This window comes from Lissotriton vulgaris, chromosome 8 (genome assembly GCF_964263255.1).
Source record: "Lissotriton vulgaris chromosome 8, aLisVul1.2, whole genome shotgun sequence".
NCBI classification, from domain to species: domain Eukaryota; kingdom Metazoa; phylum Chordata; class Amphibia; order Caudata; family Salamandridae; genus Lissotriton; species Lissotriton vulgaris.
This window is the reverse complement of record NC_141696.1, coordinates 645,356,477-645,383,074: the sequence shown is the minus strand read 5'-3', so window position 1 is coordinate 645,383,074 and position 26,598 is coordinate 645,356,477. Positions and strand designations below refer to the sequence as shown.

The 26,598-nt window shown below is 46.4% G+C and overlaps 1 protein-coding gene across 1 annotated transcript in view; it reads left to right on the top strand.

The window, feature by feature from the left end:
* Positions 1-26,598, top strand: part of NFKBIZ (NFKB inhibitor zeta) — a 520,270-nt gene that overhangs the window by 200,005 nt on the left and 293,667 nt on the right. The gene's annotated exons all lie outside the window — the stretch shown is intronic.

Sequence of the window (26,598 nt, the reverse complement as noted above, 5' to 3'; positions counted from 1 at the left end):
GGCTCGGAAGCCAGATTGTGAGGGGTCGAGTGATTTGTTGGCTTCGAGGAAGGCGGCGAGCTGGTTGTTGACGGCTTTCTCGATGACTTTGGCCGGGAATGGAAGAAGCGAGATGGGGCGGTAGTTTTTGAGTTCGGTGGGGTCTGCTGTTGGTTTTTTCAGAAGGACGGTGAGTTCAGCGTGTTTCCAGTCTTCTGGGAAGGTAGCGGAGTTGAAGGAGCAGTTGATGACGTCTCGGAGGTGCGGAGCTATGACGGAGTCTGCTTTGTTGAAGATGTGGTGAGGGCATGGGTCTGTGGGGGATCCAGAGTGGATGGAATTCATCAGGCGGATGGTGTCCTCAGTGGAGATTGGGTTCCAGTCGTTAAGGGTGTTTACGGGGGGAAGATGGTCAGCAGATGGTAGGGTGGGTTGGCTTCCGGGTTGGTTGTCAAAGCTGTTGTGGATGTCAGCAATCTTGTTGTGGAAAAAAGAGGCTAGGGAGTCGCAGAGGGTTTGAGAGGGGGTGATGTCGTTGGAGTTGGCCGAGGGGTTGGAAAATTCCTTGACGATGTTGAAAAGTTCCTTGCTGTTGTGGGCGTTGTTGTCAAGTCGATCCTTGAATGCTGTTTTCTTGGCTTTTCGGATCAGTTGGTGGTGAGTACGGGTGGCGCTTTTGAAGGCGTCCTTGTTGCTGGTGGATGGGTCTTTTTTCCAGGCCTTTTCAAGGGAGCGGCACAGTTTCTTGGACTTCTTGAGATCATCGTTGAACCATGAGGCCTTCTTGTTGCCAAGTTTGTGTTGACGTTTTTTCAGTGGTGCTAAGGTGTCGGCGGTGTTGGATAACCAAAGGGTGAGGTTGGAGGCGGCTTCGTTGGCGTTAGAAGAGAGGGCTGGGGAAGTTCGAAGGAGCGATGTGGAGATCTGATCCGTGGTGATTTTGTTCCAGTTTTTTTGTAGAGTTGGTTGGAGGTGGATGATGGGTTTCGGCTTGTTGTAGGTGAAGTGAACGCAGCTGTGGTCAGTCCAGATGAGATCCGTAGTGTGGCTGAAGGAGACATGGTTGCTGGAGGTGAAGATGGGGTCGAGTGTGTGACCTGCGATGTGGGTGGGGGAAGTGACCAGTTGTTTAAGTCCGAGGTTGGCGAGGTTGTCTAAGAGGGTGGCGGTGTTGCGGTCGTTGATCTTTTCAAGGTGGAAGTTGAGGTCTCCCAGAAGGATGTAGTCTTTGGAGGGGAGCGCGTGTGGGGTGATGAAGTCTGTGATGTCTTCACTGAATTTAGCGCGGGGTCCTGGTGGTCTGTAGAGGAGGGTGCCTCTGAGAGTTGTCTTGGGGTCGATGTGGATCTGGAAGTGAAGGTGTTCGGAGTTAGCGAGGTTGGCGTCGGAGCTGGTAGAGATGCGGATGGATTTCTTATGGACGATAGCGATTCCTCCTCCTGTATGGTCGGTGCGGTCCTTGCGTGTGATCTTATAGTCATCAGGGATAGCGATGGCGATGTCAGGGGCGGAGGAAGCGTTCATCCATGTTTCCGTTAGGAAGGCGACGTCAGGAGAGATGGTGTCTAGGAGGTTTCAAAGGTCAATGGCGTGCCTGTGGACCGAGCGGGTGTTGAGAAGGATGCATTGTAGGTGGTTGGGGTCGGGAATCTGTGGTGTGGTCGTAGCGGAGATGTTGTCGGTGCCGCTAAATTTGCAGGAGAAGCAGGAGAACGGTCCATGGGTGCGTCCAGGAGCGGCTTGGACGCAGTTGGGGGCGCGACCGGGGTTAAGGGCTAGGAGGGTGGCGGCATCGTAGGTAGTGCGGGGGGGCTGGGCAGCGCGAGGGGCAGGGGGTCTGGCGCTGGGCGCGGTCCAGGCGCGGACGGGCGTAGACGGGCTTACCTTTGGCGCACCTTCGGCGCGGGTTGGGCGTGGTCGCTGCGCGCAAAAGCTTCTGTCATAAGAGGATATTGGGAGGGGAGGGGCGAGGCAGGCTCAGCTGGGAGGCGGGAGCGTGATTGGAGGGCCGGGCTTGGACGTCACAGCCAGCAAATGGCTGCAACAATAACAACAACTGTAAGCAGGGAGAGGTTGGGGCGAGCACTGGAGCGCTATTACAGAAATAATTAATCTACAAATGAAATGGCTGAGTGGTGGACGCTGTGAGGGGTCACAGAGCAGCGCAATGAACACAGCACTTGAGAGTACAAGTCGGCGCTATGAAATTAAGCACAGTGCAATCAGTAAACAAAGCAGCAAAGCAGCGCTAATGTCAGAGCCAGGATAAGAGACAATGCGGCGCAGAGATGAAATATTAGGAACAAAGCACAGAGCACAGGCAGCTTAGGAGTAGCGCTACGATACCCAGGAGGACAGAGGGGAGCAACCGGATCTGCACGAGTCAGGACGGTCACAGCTCTCGGAGGGGGATGAGTCGGCCTAAACTATCAGTGGGAGGCAGGCTCAGCTGGGAGGCGGGAGCGTGATTGGAGGGCCGGGCTTGGACGTCACAGCCAGCAAATGGCTGCAACAATAACAACAACTGTAAGCAGGGAGAGGTTGGGGCGAGCACTGGAGCGCTATTACAGAAATAATTAATCTACAAATGAAATGGCCGAGTGGTGGACGCTGTGAGGGGTCACAGAGCAGCGCAATGAACACAGCACTTGAGAGTACAAGTCGGCGCTATGAAATTAAGCACAGTGCAATCAGTAAACAAAGCAGCAAAGCAGCGCTAATGTCAGAGCCAGGATAAGAGACAATGCGGCGCAGAGATGAAATATTAGGAACAAAGCACAGAGCACAGGCAGCTTAGGAGTAGCGCTACGATACCCAGGAGGACAGGCATTGCCAGATGGATTGTAAAATGCATACAAATATGCTACTTAAAAGCAAAGAGGACATTAACTGTTCCTCCTAGAGCTCACTCTACACGTAAACTAGGAGCATCTATGGCATTCTTGGGAAACATTCCACTAGATGACATATGCAAAGCGGCTACCTGGGTTACACCGCATACCTTCACAAAGCACTATTGTGTAGATGTGCACACAACACAGCAAGCTAGAGTGGGACAAGCTGTATTAAAGACTTTATTTCAGACTGTTGCAACAGACACGGGCGACCACCGCTAGGGAGAGAACTGCTGTATAGTCTATTCATAATGTACCATCTGCAGCCCATATGCCTCGAACGGAATATGCTACTTACCAGTATGCATCTGTTCTTGGCATAGAGGGCTGCAGAGTGGTACATGCCCTCCCAGCCTCCCCGGAAACCTGTGTCTGTTCCAACAATATCTTATTTAGATACACTTACATGGGCATTTCTATCTGTATTCTATCATACTACTCCATCTAACCCTACTATGGCAAAACAATCTAAGGATGGAGCCGATGCCCATGCGCACTAGCAACCAAAGGAGGAGTTACCGATTTACAAAGACTCTCCAAGAGAAAAACAAAGTGCAATCATCCGAGCCCAACACCAGATGGCGATCTATTCATAATGTACCACTCTGCAGTCCTCTATGCCGAGAACAGATGCATACTGGTAAGTAGCTTATTCCTTCCCCCTTAGAAACATTAGGACGCGATCATAGGACATTTAGAAACATGTCTTACATTCCAAACCTGTCCATCTTGAGTGACTACGCTATTTCGATTAACTTTGACAATTTTCACAGGTCTGCTGAACTTAGTGTCACTTTTAAGAAGAATTCCAAGTTTGCGTATTCTTACAAAGTCCCCAACCACAAATTTTGGTATTTTAACTTTCATGCGAAGATCATAAGATATTTACTTTTCTGTTGTTTATCTTCAACTCTATGGGCTATGTCTTTCTTGTCTAATTCAGAAGATTGAACTCTAACAACCTTTTTAAACCCCCAAGGGCATAATTTAGATACTGGATCTCTACCCTTAAGTAAACGGAATGGTGAAACTTCAGTTGTTGAATGTGGAGTTATGCGATACAACCATAACTTGTCTTTTAATTTATCTTTCCATTCTGTACCAAAATTCTGTGCCCAAAGAATGTCTCGTTTGGGAACCCTATTGAACCTTTCCACTTGACCATTCCCTTGAGGTTCATAAGAGGATGTGGTAACATGACAAATATTATGAAGTTTTAAAAACTTTAAAAACTCCATAATTTCATGAGATTTTAACTGCACACCATTATCTGATATAAGCACTTCAGGACTACCTTCTTTGGGAAAAACCTATTTTAAGAAAAAGACAACACTACTGGTGGTAACGCGTGGGACTAACGTTACCTCAGGCTATTTAGAGTGATAATCCACCACTACTAATGCAAATCTGCAATCCTGTGGCAGAAAATTGAAAGGACCAACAATGTCTAATCCAACATTCTGAATACAAAATGTGACGTTTGTTCAAGAGTTTTTAGAGCTAGGGTGTGCTCGCAAGGTGGCGTGTCCGTCCTCCACATCAAAAATTAGTAAGTCAAAAATGTGCTTTCAAATGTTGAAAGGATCCCTTGCTTAGGCACACCTTTGGTTCTTAGAAAAAGACTCCTTTAGTTCATTTGTCGAGCTACCACCGCGCCTTACGAATTACCAGAGGCCTGCGCATAGCTCTGAAACCATCCCTATGTAAAAACTCGAAGCCCTTCCAAGATAAGTGGTGCGCTATACTAAATAAATGCAGTCTGGATCTAATTCTACTCATCGTAGAAGAATTGTCTAGTATTTTGATTGACCTCAATAAAGAAATTAAAGAATTGGAGACAGAACTAACAGGTATGAAATCGTCAGAAGAATGGTCAATCATATTGGAGGATCTAAAAACTCAACTTGATAAACTCTCAAGAGAAATTAACGAAAGGAAAGTTAGAAAATATCGACGAGACACCCTGGACTATAAACTCGGGGACGTCTATACGATACGTGGGCTGAAGTTTACGCCCAGAGACGACGAAATAGACCGTATGCACAACATACGGATACCTCATCCACTGGAAGTGACACATCTACTAGACCGCAAAAAAAACACACAAAGTAATGTACCAGGACCAACTTTCCACCGACAACCAGAGGATGCTAATGCTCCACAGTCAACTACTAGTTCTTTTTTAGCACAAGGCCAGGACGAAAGAGGAGACCCAGGCGGAGTAAAAGAAAAAGAAAAGGAACACCCGGAGCACGACTCTACCAAAAAAAGACAAGAAGAAAAACACTTAGTCATAAATATCTCTGATGTTACTCTCGGTCCTAATGAGATCAAATTGCTTGAGAAAGGCATGTCTTTTATACCCACCACAAATACTGAACAACTGGAACTGGAAGTAAGTACTTTTAAATGTATGTGTAAACTCAAATTGAGACATTTCTTTGAAAACATATTACCAACTCCGCATCAACAACCCGTAGATAAACTACTGGGCCTACGATCAAGTAGTACCTATCAAGCTCCAACGAGTCACAAATGCTTAGACCTCTTTGAAAATCTAGTAAAGCAGGACTTGACCAAACTCAACTACCACAAAGTTTAAAAATAACATCACACAGAAGGATATGGATACCTTAAAAAAGATTGCCAACCACTAAAACATCAAATGTATAAAAGCTGACAAAGGAGGAGCTTTGGTGATCCTCAACATGGAAATGTATGAGCGAAAGGTAAAGGAACATATCATGGATAAAAACACATATATTAAACTGGAAAGCAACCCCACTAACAGCTTCAAAGAAATCTTGAAAAACACATTGGATAAAGCTTTGGATGACTGCACCATCAATGTGAAAACTACAAATATTTACTACAGCCACACCCTAAAAGTCCATCACTGTACATGGTTCCAAAAATACATAAGTCCTTAGAGGATCCACCCTTGCGGCCTATCGTGCCAACTAGGGGAAGCTTGCATGAGCCGGTAGGAAAGTTAATTGATAAATATCTACAACCGACGGTAAAAGCTATGAAGAGCTACATTAAAGATACTACAGATTTTCTGCTATGTCTGCAAGCCATCGAAATCAACAAAAATTACCAACTAATCATGTGCACATGTGATGTTAAATCATTATATACCTCTATACCACATGCTGGAGGAATAGAAGCAATGGAAATGGCTATTGTCAACACGGAAATAGAACCTGCCATGCAAAAATTCCTAATGGAACTACTATTCTTTACCTTATACCAAAGCTATTTCGAATTTCAAAATGAGTGGTACCTCAAACCGTCTGGCACGTGTATGGGGAATTGTGCGGTGCCTACATACGCTAATATCCACATGAAGCAATATGAAGAGACTCACATATACCCTAACCCGATCTGGAAGAACAATCCAAAACTCCTTGTAAGATACATCGATGATATCTTTATACTATGGAACAACACCAAAGAAAAACTCCAGGAAGCACTTGTTTCACTAAACACCATCGATGATAGAATTCAACTAACTTGGGATATACAAAACGAGAGAATCACCTTTTTAGATGTAAGATTACTTTGACTAACACCGGCAGAGAAACAGATCTCTTTAGAAAAGACACGGACAGAAATAACGCATTACACTACTCAAGCTTTCACCAGATGTCCCTAAAAAACCACTTACTGTTCTCACAAATGCTAAGAGCGAAAATAATCACATCCAATGAAACCAAGGCAATAATCAGAATTGAGGAAATGGGACAGATTTGAAAGGAGGGGATACCCGAAACAAATAGTGGATGATGCCAAGGAACGGGTAGCACCAATGGCTAGAATCGACTTATTGAAATACACAGATAAAAAAACAAGACCACAAAATGGTCATGGTGTCAAAATGTTCGACAAGGAGTCAGACCTTCAAAAAAATCATCCCTAAACACTGGCCAATCCTGAGCACGGAACCTGATTTCAAAACGTTTAAATCACCTCCACTTTTTGCATATACGAGGAATAAGAACTTGGGAGAACGACTCAATAAAGCCACACTGAATCCTGAAACATATAAGGGCACCCAAGCTTGTATGAATTGCAACAATTGCAATAATATAATCAAGGGAAACACAACAACTCACCCCATGAAGGGGTGCGACATTAAACTAAGAACCATTGCTACATGTGATTCTATGAACCTTATTTACCTGGTGAAATGCCCATGCGGAAAAACTTATGTTGGGAAGACTGAGAGAAAAATAAAGACTCGTATTAACGAACACAAATCCAACATAAGGACAAAAAAGGAAAATCATCTATTGCATCCCACTTTAATGAATTTCAACACCAGATATCACAACTGAAGTTTTTAGTGTTGGAGACTGTGATGAAACAAGAAAGCAGAGACAACAATAGACTTTTACTCCAAAGAAAGAACTTTTGGATATTTAAATTAAATTCCATGAAACCCTTTGGATTGAATGATCGTCTGGAATTTACCTGTTAACTATAATCCTGTATTGACTGGTAAGCCCCTGTGGGCATTTTGATGCAATGTCGCTTTGTTGCCGTTTATATCATTCACTGTTTTATATTAGATGCATTCTACATTTACACCATATTTACCACTTAACCATTTACTTTTCTTTATGATTCTTTTTGACCCGAACGTTTTTTACCCTTATTAGCCCGTGTATAGAGCACTCCGCCACTCTAATATGGCCGCCACTTTGTTTAACACCATCTAGTCCTACTTCGATACCTATATTCTAAACATCACGTGGGTCCAGGTCTTTTATTGACACGGAAACAACAAACGCGTACCGGTAAACATGTCCGAAAAAACGAAAAACGAGTAAAGACCTGGCGTTGTTATTGCAAGTAAGTGTATTACTAGACCACCAAATGTGAGACGCTTCACGTCTATTTGGAACTTGCACTCTGTAATTTTTTCGTTTTGTTTACAGCTGGTAGAGGCTTCTTTTGTCTTGAAGACACGTAAGTGTAACCTTTTTATTTAACTTTTCATACGGCACAAACGGGCACATAAACACACCAAGTCACATGGTGTAGCACTGATCATTGCACCAAAATATGTTGATATGAGCAGATTAATGCATATATGAAATGTTAAGACTCTATATCCTTTACTTACAAATAAGCTCCCGGATGAAGGGCATTCTGCCCGAAATGCATTGGAGCAATTGTGTACAGATTCTACATATACAATAACGATGCATAATGTGAATTTGGACTGAAATACAATTCTAACACAGAATAAAATGGATTGAATAAGCACTTTTTTGTACTTTTATTGAATGCCGATATAGCTCGACAAATGAACTAAAGGAGTCTTTTTCTAAGAACCAATGGTGTGCCTAAGCAAGGGATCCTTTCAACATTTGGAAGCACATTTTTGACTTACTAAGCCAACATTCTGCCATGGATAATCAGGCCACTTGACAGGAATGAGGGGAGCAGGATTACATTTGAGTGTTTTCTCACTGCACACACACATTCGGGACACTTACCATTCTATCAACATACCTGTCTAACTCAGGCCACCAAAATACCGATCTGATGAGCCTTTTCATAGAAGACATTCCCAAAAGGCTTTCATGACTCAGACAAAATGGAATCATCAATGATACAGGTGGAATACATTTTCCCTGTCTGTAAATAAAATTTCCTTCTATTATAATCTCATCAGAGATCTTCCAATACGGAAATAACTCCTTCAAAATTTCCCTCTTGGAAGGCCAACCAATGCTGGTATAATTAACCACTTGCTGTAAAAGATTGTATTCAATCATAGCTTTTTTCCACAATTCTTCAGAAATAGAACCAACTCTTTCTGATAATGCTTCAGAAATGCTTGTAACAATTTCCTCATCACTAGTAGTATCATTCACATCGCAAGGAAGACGTGATAAACAATCAGCTGTGACGTTCACTTTTCCTGGAACATATTCCACCGAAAACGTATATTCTTCTAATCGCGACATTAACCTAGCTATTCTGGCTGTGGCATTGAGACCACCACCCGGAGATAAGATAGGAACCAAAGGTTTATGATCAGTTTTTAAAATAAACCGTGCACCCCAAATGTAGTTCCTGAAATGCTCCACACCCCAGACGCATGCTAGCAACTCTCAATCACAGCACAACGTCTTTCTATAACATTTAACGTGTGAGAGGCGAAGGCCACATTCCATTCATCCTTACCAGCACACTGGTACAACCCACAACCAAGTCCATACAGACTGGCATCAACCGTAAGTACACAAGTTTTGCCAACACAAAATGGTTTGAGAGAAGGAGCAGCAATCATCTCCGCCTTAATGTTTTTCACCCCAAACAAATTCAATATTTTTCCTCGTTAGTTCTCTTAATGGTTTCATTTTAGAATCAAAATCTTTTATGAATTTACTATAATACTAGAAGCCCGCCCCAGTGTTGCCTGGGGCAGAAGGGGGCTGGGGGCAGCATTTCCGGATTGCGTCAGCTTTGCCCGGGGCAGAAGGGGGCTGGGGGCAAAATTTTTTAGGCTTGGGTGCACTCCCGCCCCGGCCCCCGCCCGCCCCGACATTGCCCAGACTGCCTCGCCTTTGCCTTTGCTTACCCCGCCCGCCCCGACATTGCCCAGACCGCCTCCCGCCTCGCCTTTGCCTTTCCTGAGCCGCCGCTCTTCCCCGCTCTCCGGACTTCACCGCCACTCCTCGCTGCTCGTCACCGCTCCTCCCTGCCTGTCGTCATCACGCACGTTGCGGACATCGCTAGGTCGCGGCCAGCGCTACGTCGCGGCCGGCGCTACTTTTAGGGGACTACTTTGTTTTTAAAGTTTAATTTTTTAATTTTACGTTTTTTTTTATTTTATGCAGCCTATGTCCATCTACACACCCTGAGGATTACAACAATGTATTGGGTGTGTGGATTGGCGCTGTGGTTCCTGAGTTTACCTTGCCAAAAGGTTTCTGTTCTCTCTTTATATAATAGTAGTATAGATTCACAAGTCCTGAATAGTAAAGAAGCTTTTCTTTTGAGTCAGGAGAAGGCGCTCTGAGGATAGCATCAACCAGTGATTTCTTGGGACATCACCTTCCTTGGAGTGTGTGTGTCCTAGATACTCGACAGATTCTTGGAATAATTTGCATTTGTTCCTTATTTAGCGTAAATCCATAATCCTTGAGAATCCCACATACTTTTTTAAGATGTTCCAAATGAGTTGCAATGTCTGGTGAGTAGATTAAATTGTCATCTTGGAAACGTTTCACACATGAGTCCATTTGTTTAAAAAGATGACACATAGATCTCTGAAATACAGATGCTGCAGACGCTAAACCGAAAGGCATCCTCTTGAATTGGAACAATCCCTGTGGTGTGATAAAAGCAGTCATGTGGCGAGAATCTTTGGCTAACTCAATCTGATAATAAGCAGATCTAAGGTCCAAAGTGGAGAAGACTGGCACCTCCTAACATGCTCACCGCCTCATTATTATTTGGCAGGGGGTGGCAATCAATCAAAATATTAGCATTAAGTGCACGAAGATCAATGCACAACCTGAAGGAATTGTCTGATTTTCCTGCCAAAACGATCGGAGAAACCCACTCCGATGACTCCACCTCTTCAATTACTCCCTCATCCAACATACTCCTCAAAAGTTTCCCAAGTTCATCCCTCACATTGATGGGCACATTTCTAAGTTTTTGTTTAGCAGGAGATGCTCCTTTCTTACGTTTAATCTCATGTGTTAAACCTTTGAGCTTCCCTAAAGAATCTGAAAACACTTCTGGGAATTCTTTCCCAATGACATTAAGACCATCACTTTTTGCCATAACACCAATGCTATCACTTACTTCGATTATCATAACAGGTTCTTTGTTACGAGGATTGAGAAATTCCTAACCTCCATTGATCACGCCAGCCTAAAACATTAACACCTTTTCTAGCAACGTACACTTTTATAAAAGCTGACCTTCCTTTAAATTCAACTTTTGAAGTAACATACCCTGCGCGATCAATTGTGGAACTGTCAAAACTCTGAGCCAAGATATGAGGGGGGCACAAATTCTTTAAAGACATGACTTTACCAAACTTCTCATTGATGTAAACTTTAGTGATAATGGTCCACGGCGAACCTGAATCAGCCATTAGTTCTAAAATTTCGTTCAAAAATTTAACTTCACACTTAGGTGAACTTAAGTTCTCCTCTAGAGAACACACATCAACAATAGAAACAACTATACCTTTTTCACCTACCTGATCTTCATCTGAATGGTTAAAGCTTCTCACACAAGAAACATCATTGCTTCTAAAGCTAACCTTTTTATGTATATCGATAGTTCTTCTACGATCATCCTTGCATGCCGCAGCAAAATGTCCTATCCTTCCATATTTGATACTCTTTCCCTATGGCAGGACAAAACTCAAATGATGCTACATGGTTAGTACTTCCACACCTAAAACAAATAATATTCTTTATCTCTATTACTCTAGTGAGGCGTCTTGGCGAAAGAGGTCTTTTTAACAACACAAACCTCATCAATGCATTTATTACTGTCACCTTTGGCATTGACATCTTCCATGGTTTTCCTCCACCTATCAGATTGTTCAAAAGCTTTTGCAGTGGCAATTGTCATGCAGATTAGGATTTCATTGTTTCTTACATTTACAATAATCTGGTCTCTAATCATTTCATCAGCCAGTTTTCCAAAATTGCAAGAAACCACAAGACTTCTAAGGGCGTTCAAAAAAATCAAATGTTTCAGCTTCCCTTTGAGCCCTAGTATAAAACATATACCTGTTAAGTGCAGTGCTAGTCGTGAGTTTAAAACGAGTTTCCATACGCATAAGTGCCTATTCAAATGTGCGGAGTTAGACAGTTGCAACAGGTAGAGTTCTAAAAGCGGCTTGACCCTCTGATCCAAAACAATGCAATACGATATTTTTTTTCCTCATTACACATTTTCTCTCCATGAGTTGCCTTCATGTAGGTCAAAAATTCCTCCTTCCATCTAGACCATGGAGTAGGAGGCATTCCTTGAGATTGTAAAAATTGTGTGGGTGGATCAAATTGCATGGTGACACCCTAAATAAAGGAGTGATAAATGTAGCACAAGTAAATTATGTGGTTTGTGGTAGAAAGGTATTGAGGCTAGAAACTGTAGGCCTTAATTTGCAATCCTGTATAAACAATAGGAAATACATTACAAATACACAATAAAACAATGAATAAAATATTGAGAATTGTCAACCCAGTAATCACTTTGATTAAACTCTGTATAATAGAGACATTTTAAAATTATACAGCCCTCTTTTTTATGTGACTTGAATGAAGAGATGCATCAGCAATGTGTCAGCGATGTGCACAAATTGCGAACACAATAAATATTCTAAATACCTCTTTAGTTTTTAAATAGGATGAAAACTGTGTGCATCAGCGATGTGCACAAAACGTTATAATTCTCCTTGAGCTTGAATGCGCTGCTGTGCTCATCGGCGATATAAAATATAATAGAAATTGAATGTGCTGCCGTGCGCATCAGCGATATGCAGCCGGAAGCACAAGTTGTGGTGTGTATCCACGGAAACATAGTTTAAACAAAATGGCTGCCCAACGTGATGACGTTAACACGCCGGGTGGCGATGAGAGCGTCTTCCACTGAGAGAAAAGTTCCAGCCGGAGCGTCCAGCAGCAGCGTCTGTATCTATGGTAAAGCGCGCTTGGAGAGAAAACAGCACTTCTTGCAATACCAATGGCAATGCTGATCTCGAGCAGGGAACAGCAGTTTTGAAAGATGCATAAGTCAGAAAAGGCTTCAATATGCTCAAAATACAACCCCAAGCTTCAGGAAACACGTAGAAAATTGAGACTGGTACGGTGGTGAATAATACATATTAATTATTCACATAAAATATACAAACTTCAGTTCCAAGCAGAGAAAAAGAAATTTAGATTCCGAAGTCGAATCCTAAAATGAATAGTTCCGCTCCTGTGCTCCAAGAAGTAGCAGGTACAAAGTCTTGTCGCCAATGTAAAATTCCATGAAAAGAAGACTTTAAATCCAAGTAAAATTCAAATCCAGTTTAATGAGATGAGCACAGTACTGCAACAGCAGAGGTTCAGACAAAGAATGTCAGAACTCTCATTCTATGTGATGTAATGACAACTGCAAAGCATGTGCCATAATTAAAAGTACACAGTACAATTAAAAGGGCAATAGGTAATTAAAAGGGAAATATAAAACAGATATACACAAGTTGTAACAAACTGGCTTGGCACCAGCCCTGCCGGCCCGTCTGCAGTTTCCAGAGATTCTATCCCAAACGTCGCCGTGTCCTGCAGTCCACGTCCTCCAGAATCCTTGGGAGGACTGACTGCCTTCAACAAAGACCAGCTCTCCTTTGAACAGCAGCTCTGCTCAAAAGAAACTCCAAATGCATACTCTGAGCCTGCTGAAGACAAAGAAACCAGATGCCTGGAACCACCACTGCACCTGACGCGTACAGCCCCAATCCGGTTGGCCCAGCGAGGTCCCCCAGCGCCCCAGAGCCGGAGAACACCTTGGATTGACCTCTCCAGGACTCCCAGACGTCTCCTGCAGCCTCTGCACGGAGACCCCCCCCCCACCAACCGCGAGTGGCCAGATGAGGTGAAATCTGTCCTCAAAAGACACTCCTACATCCAGCTGCCCTGCGCCCTGGAGAAGAGAACCGAGGTGAACCTACGTCCCTGAGCCCTCCAACTTACCTGCCCAGCTGTTGGTTCCTCCTGGAAGTCTTCCTGGAACATGCCTGCAGCCAAAATCAAAAACCGGCAACTCATTGAAAACAGGGCACCTGATTCCACAACAGCACTCTGCTCCCGGCTGCCAATGTGCCGATAGGAGTGCACCTTGTATGCTAAACTGGATCCCCTTTTGCCCTGAGCTTAAGTCCAGGAGCTTTGCTCCCACAACCTTCAAGCCTGCTCGTGAGCAGCCACCAACCGGAGGCCCCCTATCCTCCTTTGGATAACATTGGGCATCAGCACTCTGCACCCGGCCGCCCTAAGGGTGTTCTGAGAGTGCATCCTCGACCCTGGGGGAACCCTGATTGTAACCCCAGATTCTCATCCAGGGGATCCTCATCAAAGTCATCTATGAATAATCCCCGCCCATGTGCGGGATCCCGGAGCATATAGAAAATACATATAAATATATATGTATATATATGTGAAAACATATTTGCAGCCTAAAACATTTCCCAACTGGCAAAATTTGCCGCAAAATTACATAAATTAGCATACATACAGTTGTACTCTTCCAAATCCTAAGGAAGAAAGAGAGCAGAAAACATTTGTATACAACAATGCTTTATTGCCATAGGAAAAACCTGTAATTGCAGGCATTTGCCAGTAGGCTGCAGTAGAGTATAAAGCAAACAAAGAAAACTGAAACCTTGCCTTTAAGGCATTAGAGTAGGGGTACCGTGCCTTTAAGACCTGAAGGCAATCCCCTGCTCCCATGGTGCACCACAGGTGACAGTTGGGTCAGTTCTTTTTTCCGGCTCCTTCTGTGAGGATCCTGGAGCTTGAGCTCTTCAGTTTTCAACTGAAATTGTTTTTTTGAGAGAGTTTTCTCTTATATTTCGACATTTTTTGAATAAATAAGGCTTCTGATTTATTTTTCTGTGGTAACCCACAAGAATTTCCTGTCAGAATGCCTGCTCTGTTTCGGAAATGTCCTTCTTGTGACAAAAAGATGGCTCTGACTGACCCACATTCTTTGTGTATTGTCGGACTCTTCGCGACAGGGAGAAGATTCGACTTCATGCCATGCAGGAGATGGACAAAAAGTCACCAGGTGGGTGCTTCCACAGCCCCTAGATCTTCTCCTACAAGCAAGCACGGCCAAAAACGGCGTCATTCCACTTCTCCTGTCCCCAGAAAGAGGAATGAAGGTCAAAGAACTCCGTTGACGTCGGTCGCCGTCAAAAATGCCCAGATCATCTTCACGACGTCGAAGATCTCCGCCGCAGTCAAGTAAGTCGGCGCCGAGGCACCATGCTTCGGGCTCGAAGTCCATGGCTGCTACTACATCTAAGTCTCGGTCGACGTCGAGGCTTCCGTTGACGTCGAGACACTCTCCGCCGCCCTGGAAGGGATCGGCGTCGAGAGCTAGGACGGCATCTAGGTCGCCGCTGACTAGCGGGCCGCCGTCGAGAGGGACTGTTAGATCCCATCCTTCGACGTCAAGGAGGTCGACGCCGAGGCGACGCCAGGAAAGGTCGCCGTCGACGCGATGTCGAGAGTCGTCGTCGTCGATACGACGTCAAGGAGTATCTCCACCTGATCGACGTCGAGGGAGATTGACGTCTAAGTCTCCTGATCGACGTCGAGGTTCTCAGTCGAGCCTTTCTCGACGTGATCGATCACCGTCGAGAGCATCAAGACACCGCTCGACGCCACTAGTCACCCCAGACGTCTTCGACGTCGAGGATTTCGCCGTCGAGGGATAAAGTGACGGCAGAGGTGGAGTCCCCTGGTTCTAAGACTTCAGGAGGCAAATCATCATCTCCTGGCTTGAACATCGTGCAGGTCTCTCCAGAATCTTCGCCCAGATCTGCGGGCAGCTTGATGTCTCAACATCCTCAAGGGGCTGTATCTGGACAGATTAGTCCGGGCTCGGATTACTCCCGTACATATTCCCCGTCTAAGGCAAAGACTCCAACCAAACCATCTAGATCTCCTCGGAGTCCCAGGATTTCACCCAGGCCGAGATCTCGAGTCAGATCACGTTCTCCAGTGCGGCCAAGAACACCTGTCAGACCAAGATCTCCAATCCGGCCAAGACCGAGGTCTCCAAGACATCGCTCTAGGTCCAGGGACAGTCACAGCAGGAATCGTGACATGTCCCATAAGAGGCGGCGTACAAGATCTTCCACAAGGTCGTCCTCGTCTAGGTCGTCTTACCGAGATTACTCTCCGACCTACTCCTCTACGCCTCCTTCCCGAGTCTCTCCAATTGATGACCTCGCGACTTTCTCCGATGTGCTGGGCAGGGGAGCAAGAAGCTGAATATTACGCTGCACACTCCAGTGGTTCCCACTTCTGTGATTTTTGATACCCTCAGTCATCGCACAGCGCCCAGGCCTCTACTGCCCCTAGTCCCCGGCCTCCTAGAACCAGCTATGGCTACTTTCCTCACACCAGCAATGGTGGGATCTGTTCCATCTCGGATAGCCATAAAGTACAAGGCCTCTGCAGAGGATCCCTTGTTCCTCAGATCTGATCCTCCTGCGGATTCCATCATTGTGGCGGCTGCCATGAAGTCCCATGCAGGCTCTACTTCTTCCTCAGTACCACCTGAAAAAGATAGTTAACTTATGGACTCGTTTGGTAGGAAGGTATGCAACACCTCTTCTTCCTTTATGAAGATGGCTAGCGCCTCTGCCTTGCTTGGAAGGTACGACAGGCCCCTTTGGGACTCCCTGACTCGCTTTACAGACAAGCTCCCCAAGGAAGATCGCCAAGATTTTCTGGAGACTATACAGGAGGGAGGCCTTGTAGCCAATCAAGTTATTAGCGCTGCAGTGGATGCCTCTGACCTTGCGGCTCATGGCTATTCAAGTGGTATTTGTTCCCGTCGTTCGGCCGGGCTCCGCCTGACAGGGCTCAAGCCAGACGCCCAGAAGAATATTTTGAATTTGCCCTTCAATGGGAAATCTCTGTTTGGTCCACACACGGACGACGAAATGTCCAAAATGAAGGCAGAAATGGACACCGTCAAAGCTGTGGGATTAGAAAAGCGCAAGGAGTTCAAGAAACACTTTCGCCAAGGAGACAGGAGATCTTTCCAACAGAGGGTTCAAACCCCTCAGTGGCAATCCCAGTCTCAGCAGAAGACTCAGTTCCAGCAGCGTCGTCCTGGCAGAGGAAGAGGTGGCAATAACAAACAGCAGCCCTCCTCAAAGCAACCTCCTAAGCCCTGAGCCATTGCTTCCTCCACGTCTGTTCGCCACTCCGGTGGGAGGGAGTGTGTCTCATCATCTGACAGAGTGGGAATCCATTACAAAAGACAGATGGGTGCTGAATATTGTGCAGCATGGTTACTTGCTGAGTTTCAAATCTCCTCCTCCGCAGGTTCTCCCCCAATCGCAACATCTTCCACGTTACAAGAGTCAATTGCTACAAGACGAAGTCTCCGTCCTTCTAGAGAAAATGGCCATAGAGGAGGTTCCCTCAACTCACAAAAATCAAGGAGTGTACTCCCGATATTTCCTGGTTCAAAAACGAGTAACTGTCAAAGAATACAGGCCCATTCTAGATCTTCGAAGACTAAACCAATTCATACGAAAAGAAAAGTTCCGTATGCTCGCCCTGCACCAGATCTTCCCACATCTTCATCAAGGAGACTGGATGTGTGCCATCGACTTGCAGGACGCCTACTTCCACATACCAGTGTCAGTCGAGCATCGGAAGTTTCTAAGGTTTCAGATCGGACGTCGTCACTACCAATATCAAGTGCTGCCGTTTGGCCTGAAATCTGCACCTCGGACATTCTCCAAGTGCATGGCGGTGGTGGCTGCTTTTCTCCGCAAAAGAAAGATCTTCCTCTATCCATATCTAGACGATTGGCTGTTGAAGAGCTCCACCCCGTCGCTGCTTCAGAACAATCTGTCATTCTGCCTCAAACTGATGGAGTCGTTGGGTCTTCAGGTCAATCTGAAAAAATCAGTTCTCAACCCTTCCCAGCGGATCCACTACCTGGGTGCTTCTCTGGACTCACTTCAGGCAAGAGTGTGTCCTTCGGAGGAGAGGTTGTCATCTATGCTCCTGAAGGGTCGCCTTCTTCTGGACAATCGGGCCCCCACAGCCAGACAAGTGTCCTCTCTTCTGGGATCGATGGCTTCATGCATTTACATCGTGCCCAATGCTCGCTTTCACATGAGACCTCTACAACAAGCCCTCGAAGATCAGTGGTCTCAGAGATCGGATCAGTGGGAAGACCGGGTCTTGCTTCCTCAAGAAGCCAGGGACTCGATCAGATGGTGGTTGAAATGATCCAATCTCCTCCGAGGAGTGCCATTCCATCGTCCTCCTTCATCTCAGTCAATTGTCACGGATGCCTCCCTTCAAGGCTGGGGTGCCCACATGGACCAACTCAAAGTTCAAGGCCTCTGGTCCGAGGTAGAGCAAGACTACCATATCAACTTCCTGGAGCTTCGAGCAGTTCATCTTGCTCTCAAGTCTCTTTATCCTTCTCTGCGCACCAACCACCTCCAGGTTCAGACGGACAACACGACAACTATGTTCTATCTGAACAAGCAGGGAGGCACGAGGTCAAGAGTCTTGTCTCTGGAAGCACAAGCCATCTGGCATTGGCTCCTAGCAAGAGGCCTGTCCATCGTGGCAGTTCATCTACCAGGAATTCAAAACGTCCAAGCAGACTGCCTCAGCAGAATCTTCGTAGAAGCGCACGATTGGGTGCTCAACGAGGAAGTGGCTCGAGGTTTTTCGGTGTTGGGGCGTACCGGACGTAGACCTGTTCGCAGACGCGGCCAATACAAAATGCCCCGTCTTTGCGTCCAGGTTCCCCCAACAGGGATCACTGGGGAATGGCCTTTTGATCAGCTGGTCGCAGACGTTACTCTACGCCTTTCCTCCCCTGCCTCTGATCCCGGAGGTGATCCAGAAGTTCTACAGGACCAACACCAGAATGATCCTGATAGCACCAGAGTGGCCACGCCAGTGGTGGTACCCCGATCTTCTTCAGATGTCGGAGGTTCCTCACCGGCGCCTACCATGCCGTCCAGACTTGTTGACCAAAGACCTGGGGAAGGTGTTTCACCCCAACCTTCCTTCCCTTCGCTTGACGGCATGGCTCCTAAGGTCATCCAGTATGGAAATTTAGACCTCCCAGCAGACTGCATGACTATTCTTAAAGAATCAAAGCGACCCTCCACTAGGAAGTCCTACGCTTTCAAGTGGAAGAGGTTCTTCTTATGGTGTCATGAGCACTCTCTTGACCCGGTACATGGCCAAGAGCAGGTGATTCTTCCATATCTATTGCATTTAGCAAGAACAGGCCTGAAATACCCCTCCATCAGGGTTCATTTAGCTGCAATCACAGCATATAGGAAGTCTCCTAATCAGACATCTTTCTTCCTTATGCCTGTAGTTAAAGATTTCCTAGAAGGTCTAAAAAAAAGTCTTCCCACCGGTGAGGTCCCCCTCCCCTCCCTGGGAGCTTAATATTGTCCTGACTAAGCTGATGAGTGCTCCTTTCGAGCCTATACATAAGGCCTCTTTGCAGCACTTGACCTGGAAAGCTGCCTTTTTAGTGGCGATTACCTCTGCCCGTAGGGTCAGTGAAATCCAGGTTTTGTGTTGCAAGGAACCTTACAGTTTTTCATGCCAATAGGGTGGTCTTAAGAACGCACCCAAGTTTCCTGCCTAAGGTAGTTTCAGACTTTCATATCAACCAGTCTATTACCTTACCTACCTTTTTTCCTAATCCTTCCACACCCCCGGAGAGGTCATTACACTCTCTGGATCTCCGGAGGGTCCTAAAGTTCTACTTGTCAAAAACCCTGGCTCTGAGAGTCTGACCGGCTTTTTGTTAATTATGGCAGTACTAATACTGGCCTGTCAGCTTCTAAAAGGTCCATTTCTCGCTGGATTGTCTCCTGTATAACTTTAGCTTATCAGCTAGCTAACAAGAACTTACAGGGTAAACCACATGCACATTCTACTAGAGGGAAAGCTTCCACTACAGCTCTCCTTCGTAATGTTCCTATTTCTGAAATTTGTAAAGCGGCAACTTGGCGGTCTGTCCATACCTTTACCCGTCATTATTGCCTGGACTCGGATACTCAGGCCGATGCCAGAGTAGGGCAGGCCTCTTTGAAGAACTTTGCATAAGATGTATTTGCAATATATGTCTTAGTCGTTCTGTGAAGTTTTTTTTAAACTTCTTGCTCGTCCGCGAGACTTTGGGTATGAGCTTGCTAATCTATTCATAGATTATGACTATTGGATGAGAAGGGTTAGTTAGTTACCTGTAATCCTAGTTCTCATCCAGGGGTATACTCATCAAAGTCATAAGCTCCCGCCCACCTCCCCGGACGAGCAGAGTTACAAAGTTATGAGATGTTTTATGGTGGATCTCCTCAGGTGTTATGCACCTCCAAAAAGAACTGACCCAACTGCCACCTGTGGTGCACCATGGGAGCAGGGGATTGCCTTCAGGTCTTTAAGGCATTAGAGTAGGGGTACCGTGCCTTTAAGGCAAGGTGTCAGTTTTCTTTGTTTGCTTTATACTCTACTGCAGCCTACTGGCAAATGCCTGCAATTACTGGTTTTTCCTATGGCAATAAAGCATTGTTGTATACAAATGTTTTCTGCTCTCTTTCTTCCTTAGGGTTTGGAAGAGTACTACTGTATGTATGCTAATTTATGTAATTTTGCGGCAAATTTTGCCAGTTGGGAAATGTTTTAGGCTGCAAATATGTTTTCACATATATATACATATATTTATATGTATTTTCTATATGCCCTGGGATCCCGCCCATGGGCGGGGATTATTCATAGATTATGACTTTGATGAGTATACCCCTGGATGAGAACTAGGATTACAGGTAAGTAACTAATCCATACCAACTCCCACAAACTTATGCTTACCTGCAAACCAATAACTTCATTTCCTCCCATAGAATTGCATTGACTGTTTTTCTTGAAAATTCTTCCAAGTGTGGAGTTGGTTTGTATGAAACATTGAAAAACTGCAAATGTACAAAGTGTCGTCCCCTATCTTGACGGCTGGCTGTTGAAGGTGGGCTCGCCTCAGGCTGTCGTTTCCCTCCTCCAGACTACGGCAGACCTCCTGCATTTGCTGGGGTTCACCAATAACGTCCTGAAGTCACACCTGATTCCCTCCCAGAAGCTCCTTTTTCATCGGAGCGGTTCTAGACACAGCGCAGTTTCAGGTCTATCCTACCGAGCAGCGAGTCTGGAATATTTCGGCTATGATACTGATGTTTCAGCCTCTATCCTGCATTTCAGTGTGAGTGACCCAGAGGTTGCTGGGCCTCATGGCTTCCTGCATCCTGCTGGTGGATGATTCCAGATGGCATATGTGAGCTCTGCAGTGGGACCTGAAGTTTCAGTGGACTCAGCACCAAGGGAATCTTTCTGATGTCGTCCAGATCTCTGAGAGGACTGCAAGTCAGTTGCGGTGGTGGCTCACAAACCAGGATTGAGTCAACTGCAGATCCCTCTCCCTTTCCCAACCAGAGTTTACAGTAGTGACGGATGCGTCACTCCTGGGATAGGAGGGCCATATGGGAGAGGCAGAGATCAGAGGCCTCTGGTCTCCGGAGTCCAGGCTCCACATCAATCTTCTGGAGCTCCGGGCGATTCGTCTTGCGCTTAAGGCATTCCTTCCTTCTGTCAAAGGAAGAGTGGTGCAGGTGTTCACGGATAACACTGCTGCTGGCTGCCTGTGTTAGAATTGCTGCTACGCTGTTTTTGCATTGAGGCACTTTCAAACATTACTCACTTTTTAATCTTTTTTACACTTTCTGTTGTCTGATTGTATTGAGTCTGCTTCAGTTTGGCTGTCGACGTGACCCGACTGCCTCTCTTTCTTCCGGTGGGGCCCGTCCATGCGAGCGGGCTCACCGTGTTTCCTGAGTTACTGCTTTAGCGCTAATTAAGTGGGGGCTTTAAATTTCACCCTGGGGCGAACGCTCAGCCCATCCGAACCCCGGAAGTGCCAGGCGCTGGAAATGCTGCTGGTGGATCTGTAAGTACTATGACTAGACTGACTTTCACCAGAGAGAGGTTACGGGAACTGCACAAGGATGTGAGCTTTTGCCCCCCCTTGCCCCCTTACAGTATATCTCAGGGAACGTTGTGTTCTCACTGCGGTTGGGCACCAATCTTGTCCTCTGAACCAATAGGTAATCCCCCGACTCAGGCTCCTCCAGGGTTACCTAATGTTAATAGGGCCAGGACTGAAGGTAAATTGCTTGGCTTGCTTCTTAATACTAGATCTGTGCGTCAGCACGCCCTCAATATCTTCGAATTGCTGGAAGATGTTAGCCCGTATTGCTTATTTTTAACGGAAACGTGGCTATGTGACTCGTGCAACCCTGCAATTGCCACAGCCATTCCCAAGGGCTACCAAATGGTCAGGAAAGTTCGCCCGAGCGGCAGGGGAGGAGGCATAGCCATTATTTTTAAGAGCATCTATTCTTGCCTGCTTCTTCACTCAAAAGATGTTGCCGGGGCTGAATCCTTAGGGTTCCATCTGGTAATATCTCCCCATCGATCCATGGCAGGCTTACTTGTGTATAGACCACCGGACCCTATTGGGCTGTTCAACAAAGCTATTAGTAATGCTGCGGCCCCCATTGTGCTTAAACCCAAACACTGTTTAATATTAGGGGACTTTAATGTCCATATGGATAAAATTAACGATCCTGATGCTACTAGCTTAGCGGAGGTGCTAAATATTTTCAACCTGAATCCTTGCTTTCTGACTCCGACCCATGAAAGGGCAATATTTTAGACCAGGTCTTTTCCACATGGGATTTAGATGTTTCTCCCCCTCTACCACTGGTTTAGTCAGACCATTTCCTTTTAGAATTTAGAGACCACCGTGAGACTGCACCATTTAATATCCAGAGTAAGCCCTGTGTGGCAATGTATCACACCTGAAGCGGTGACGGTGGCCCTTGACTCCCACCCACTCATCTTGAGTGGTAATGTGGAAGATGAGGTTACTGTTGTGAACAACTGGCTCCTGCTTCATGCAGCAGAGCTTGCCCCTACCTCTTCTCGTCCTGCCTTGACCTCTGTGTGTCTCTGCTCCTTGGTTTACGCCTGCTATGAAAGAAAGCAGGAGGACCTGCAAAAGACTCGAGAGAGCGTGGAAGAAAAGCTTTGAGAGCAAGGAGAAAAACTGCTTATAAACGAGCACTGAAAATGCGTCACAAACTTATCCTCAAAGAGAAAAAATGCTTTTTCTCATCAAGAGTAGAAGCTGCTGAGAATACTAATAAAGAGATTCTTAAAATAGTAAAGGAATTCTCATCCCCTAATGCTGTGAGTAGGACTTTTTCCCCCTCAGCACTTTGGGTGGATCAAATGGCCTTATTCTTGGCCGACAAAATTCTAAAGATCCAAGACACTTTCCTTAGCTCCCAAGGGGCTAACTTTCGGGATTAGATTCCCTCCCACCTTGATGCTCAGGCGAGCTGCCCTCTCTTCACAGAGTTTCCCACTTTATCATTGACAACTTCCTTAGGCATCTTGAAGAACCTGAAATCAGGTGCTCCTTCTGACCCATGCCCTGACGTATTTGCCTCCCCATGATGAGCACGGGATTCGCCGTCATATTTGAGATGAAGCACAGATGCCAGTGTAGCAAGACTGCGCCCACTGTTCGGATTAGTCCCCATGCGTCTTTAATCCCAGTCTTATTGCTGGTGGATATTGACACCGGCATGGAGAGAGCGTAGAAGCTGATTGTATCTCCGGCTCTGAGGAGATTCAGCATTGAGGCTGCTGTGATTGATACCAGTTTGCACATGACCTACTTTGATTTTGCATGAAATTAATACATTTAACCCTGTCCTGAAGAAGCCAAAGAGGATCTGGCTAAAACGTGGTCACGTCGACACATCAGTGGAGGAATCTCTGAATAGCTGCAATTTTTGAGATCTGTGTTATGTTACACTTAAGCGTGGCGAATTTATAGCCATTGAGTGTGACAATTTGAAGATTTCCTCCTAGTGGTTCTCCTCTAATTAGAGGGAGACACTAGTGGATATGTGTATTCTTGTAGGGTATCATTGGGTGTTTCATTCTTGTATTTTTTTTATGGTCTGAGGTCATATTGTTGTATTTTGTACTGTAAAATATTACGTCCTTTTTGCTTTGTCGTGCTTTGAATAGGCGCCTCTGCCCTCTGTGTGTAAAAGATGGATTAGTTCTGAACAAACAAGGTTGTATTGAGAAGGTAATTAAAAGTACTCTACTCTTCTCAAAAAGTGTTGGATATTCTTTCCTTTTTATACCTTTTTTTTAATGTATTAGATTGCGTCTGCTTTGGCAGCAATAGCTTCCTCCATTAATCCCTATGTGAACCAGATTCTGAATACCTCCCTGCATCTTTAGCTGGTTCCCGACAAGTGGAAGAAAGCACACATTCTTCCCCTTCTGAAAAAGCCCAATATGGATCCAGAGCTTCCCGTTAACTATAGGCCCTTATCCCTTTTGCCTTTTTTTTTCCAAAGTACTGGAAAAATATGTTCACTCGGTCACCTCTATTTCTTGAGACTAACAACATTTTGCATCAAAGCCAATCTGGGTTTCGCTCTAACTTTAGCACTGAAACGGCACTTCTGGAAATTTCAGAATCCATTAAGGATGTTCTGGATAAAGGTGGTAAGGCTATGCTGATACGGTCAGATCTTTCAGCAGCCTTTGATACCGTCCCTCACAGCAGGCTCCTGAAGAGACTCCAGGACGCTGGTTTTAGAGGGACGGTTCTCAAATGGTTTGCCTCTTTTATATCAGGGCGTCAACCAACTGTTTGGGTTCCCCCTTTCTCCTCCTTAATCCCCCCCCCTCCCTCTGGAGGTGGGTGTACCTCAGGGTTCGATGCTTAGTCCAACTTTATTCAATCTGTACATGTCCCCATTGGCTAGTCTAGTTGAGTCACATGGAGTTAAAATAGTGTCGTATGTTGACGACACCCAACTCCTATTTACATGCGACAACTATTCAGAGTTCAAGGGAGAAGCAATTAAAGCCTGCCTGTCGACAGTGTTCTCCTGGCTCCAGCTGAATTAACTTAAATGTAATTCCGATAAGTCGGAAATCATCTTCTTTGGCTGCCCATCTAACAACTTATGGTAGAACTGGTGGCCTCAGGACATGCACCCTCCTGCTAATCCGGTGTCGTCCGTAAAAAAAACCTTGGCCTAAAACTGGACAATTCTCGGAGTATGGAGCCCACAGGTTCAGACCGTGGCCGGTCAATGCTTTGGCTTTTTGAAAATGCTCAAACAATTTCTTCCATTACTTTCGATTCCTCACAGGAAAATTGTAGCCCAGGATTTGATTGGCTCCAGGCTGGACTACGTAAACATTATCTATCTGGGTCTTCTAGAGTATCTGCTTACCCGTCTTCAAGTAGTGCAAAATACTGCGGCCAGGGCCATTCTTTCTCTTGGCCCCAGGACCCGGATGTCTGTTCATTTGAATTATCTTCACTGGCTTCCGATCCGTAAGCGGATACAGTTTAAGAACTTGGTGCTGGCTTTCAAGGCCTTACATGGGTATGATGCCCCTTACTTGAGGAAGAGAGTTCAATTTTATCATCCACAACGCTCTCTTCGCTCCGCCTCATTGGTGCAAGTCTGTATTCTGGTGGTGAAATACTCTCGTATTGAAGACTGCTCCTTCCGGCTGAGAGCGGCAAAACTATGGAACGATTTGCCACTTATGGTGAGACTTCTTCAGGATTTCCTTCGTTTCAGAAAAGCCCTAAAAACATTGCTGCTCTCTGCACACCTTCCCTTCCTGTCTAGTTCAGCCACCCTCACTCAGTGCCGGAACACTCAGTAGAGTAGCTGTGCACTTTATAAAACCCCGGTTAACATAACATAACACCACTGCCCTGTGGTACTGCAAGAACCAGGGCGGGGTATTGCAGATTCCCAGTGATCACTATAGAAGCGCTGGGCCAGGCCAAAATGCGGCTATCTAACAGTGAGGGGAGCAACTATGGGGCACAGGGCTCGAGTGATATGAGCGGCGTCTGCACCAGGGCCGCTAGGATTGTGTGGTTGTGGGCTCCCAGATAACTGATGCAGTAGTCAAAGTGCTCAGGTCAGGTGTGGCAGGCAAGACCAAGTTTCGCCTACCTTGCCGCTGCGGCCCTGCTGTAGGTCCGGGGAGAGCAGGCTGTAGATGGAGCCTGGGGCGAAGGTCCTCGCTCCCCACCAGACCAATGGGCTGACTCTGTATCCTCCTGTTGGGTGTTGTTCTGGCCTAGGCCACAGCGCTCCAGGAAGAGGGTGCCCCCCCAAGGCAACGTGCAGGAGGTCAGCTGCAGATGGCTGTCCAGGTTCGGCTGGCTCAGCGGGGGGACCGGCCGCAGGGCAGTATGTATGCCCATGCTGTAAGGGAGTGACATTCAGCAGCAGACTCGTGTGGGCCTTCTGGGCCGGTGGAATCAGGTGAGGAGCCAATGCCCCGCAGGAGGCTCAGCAGAGGGGCCGTATGGACAAGGCGTCTCATCACAGGGCAGCCAGGGGCATGAGAAGGCGAGCCGACACCAGCCCGCCCCCGTCCCATGCCCGCCCGTGCCCGGGTGGGCGCTTCCCAGGCTCGCAAGCGGGCCCTGTCCCCGCTTGGCCTCAGGGTACTGGCGGGCAAGAGTACCAAGGATCGGGAGCCGCCAGGCGTGGCCGCGCCCTGGCCGAATCACAAATGAATGGGGGGGGGGGGGGGGGATTGCACCACCGCAGCTCACACCCGGCTAACTCACCGTAACAGTGGGCCCGGACTCACCTCTGTCACCCCCTCCTCGCATCTTCGTCCTTCGGCAGGTCCGTGTGTGTATGGCGCAGTTGCTCGCAGTTACAGCCTCCGCCCCTCCACTCGCCAAGGGCCGTATTTCAATGTCGAAGGCACCTTTCCGTCCCCGAATCAGCCTGTCATGTTCAGGTCGTGTTTAGCGCTCCAACGCTGTC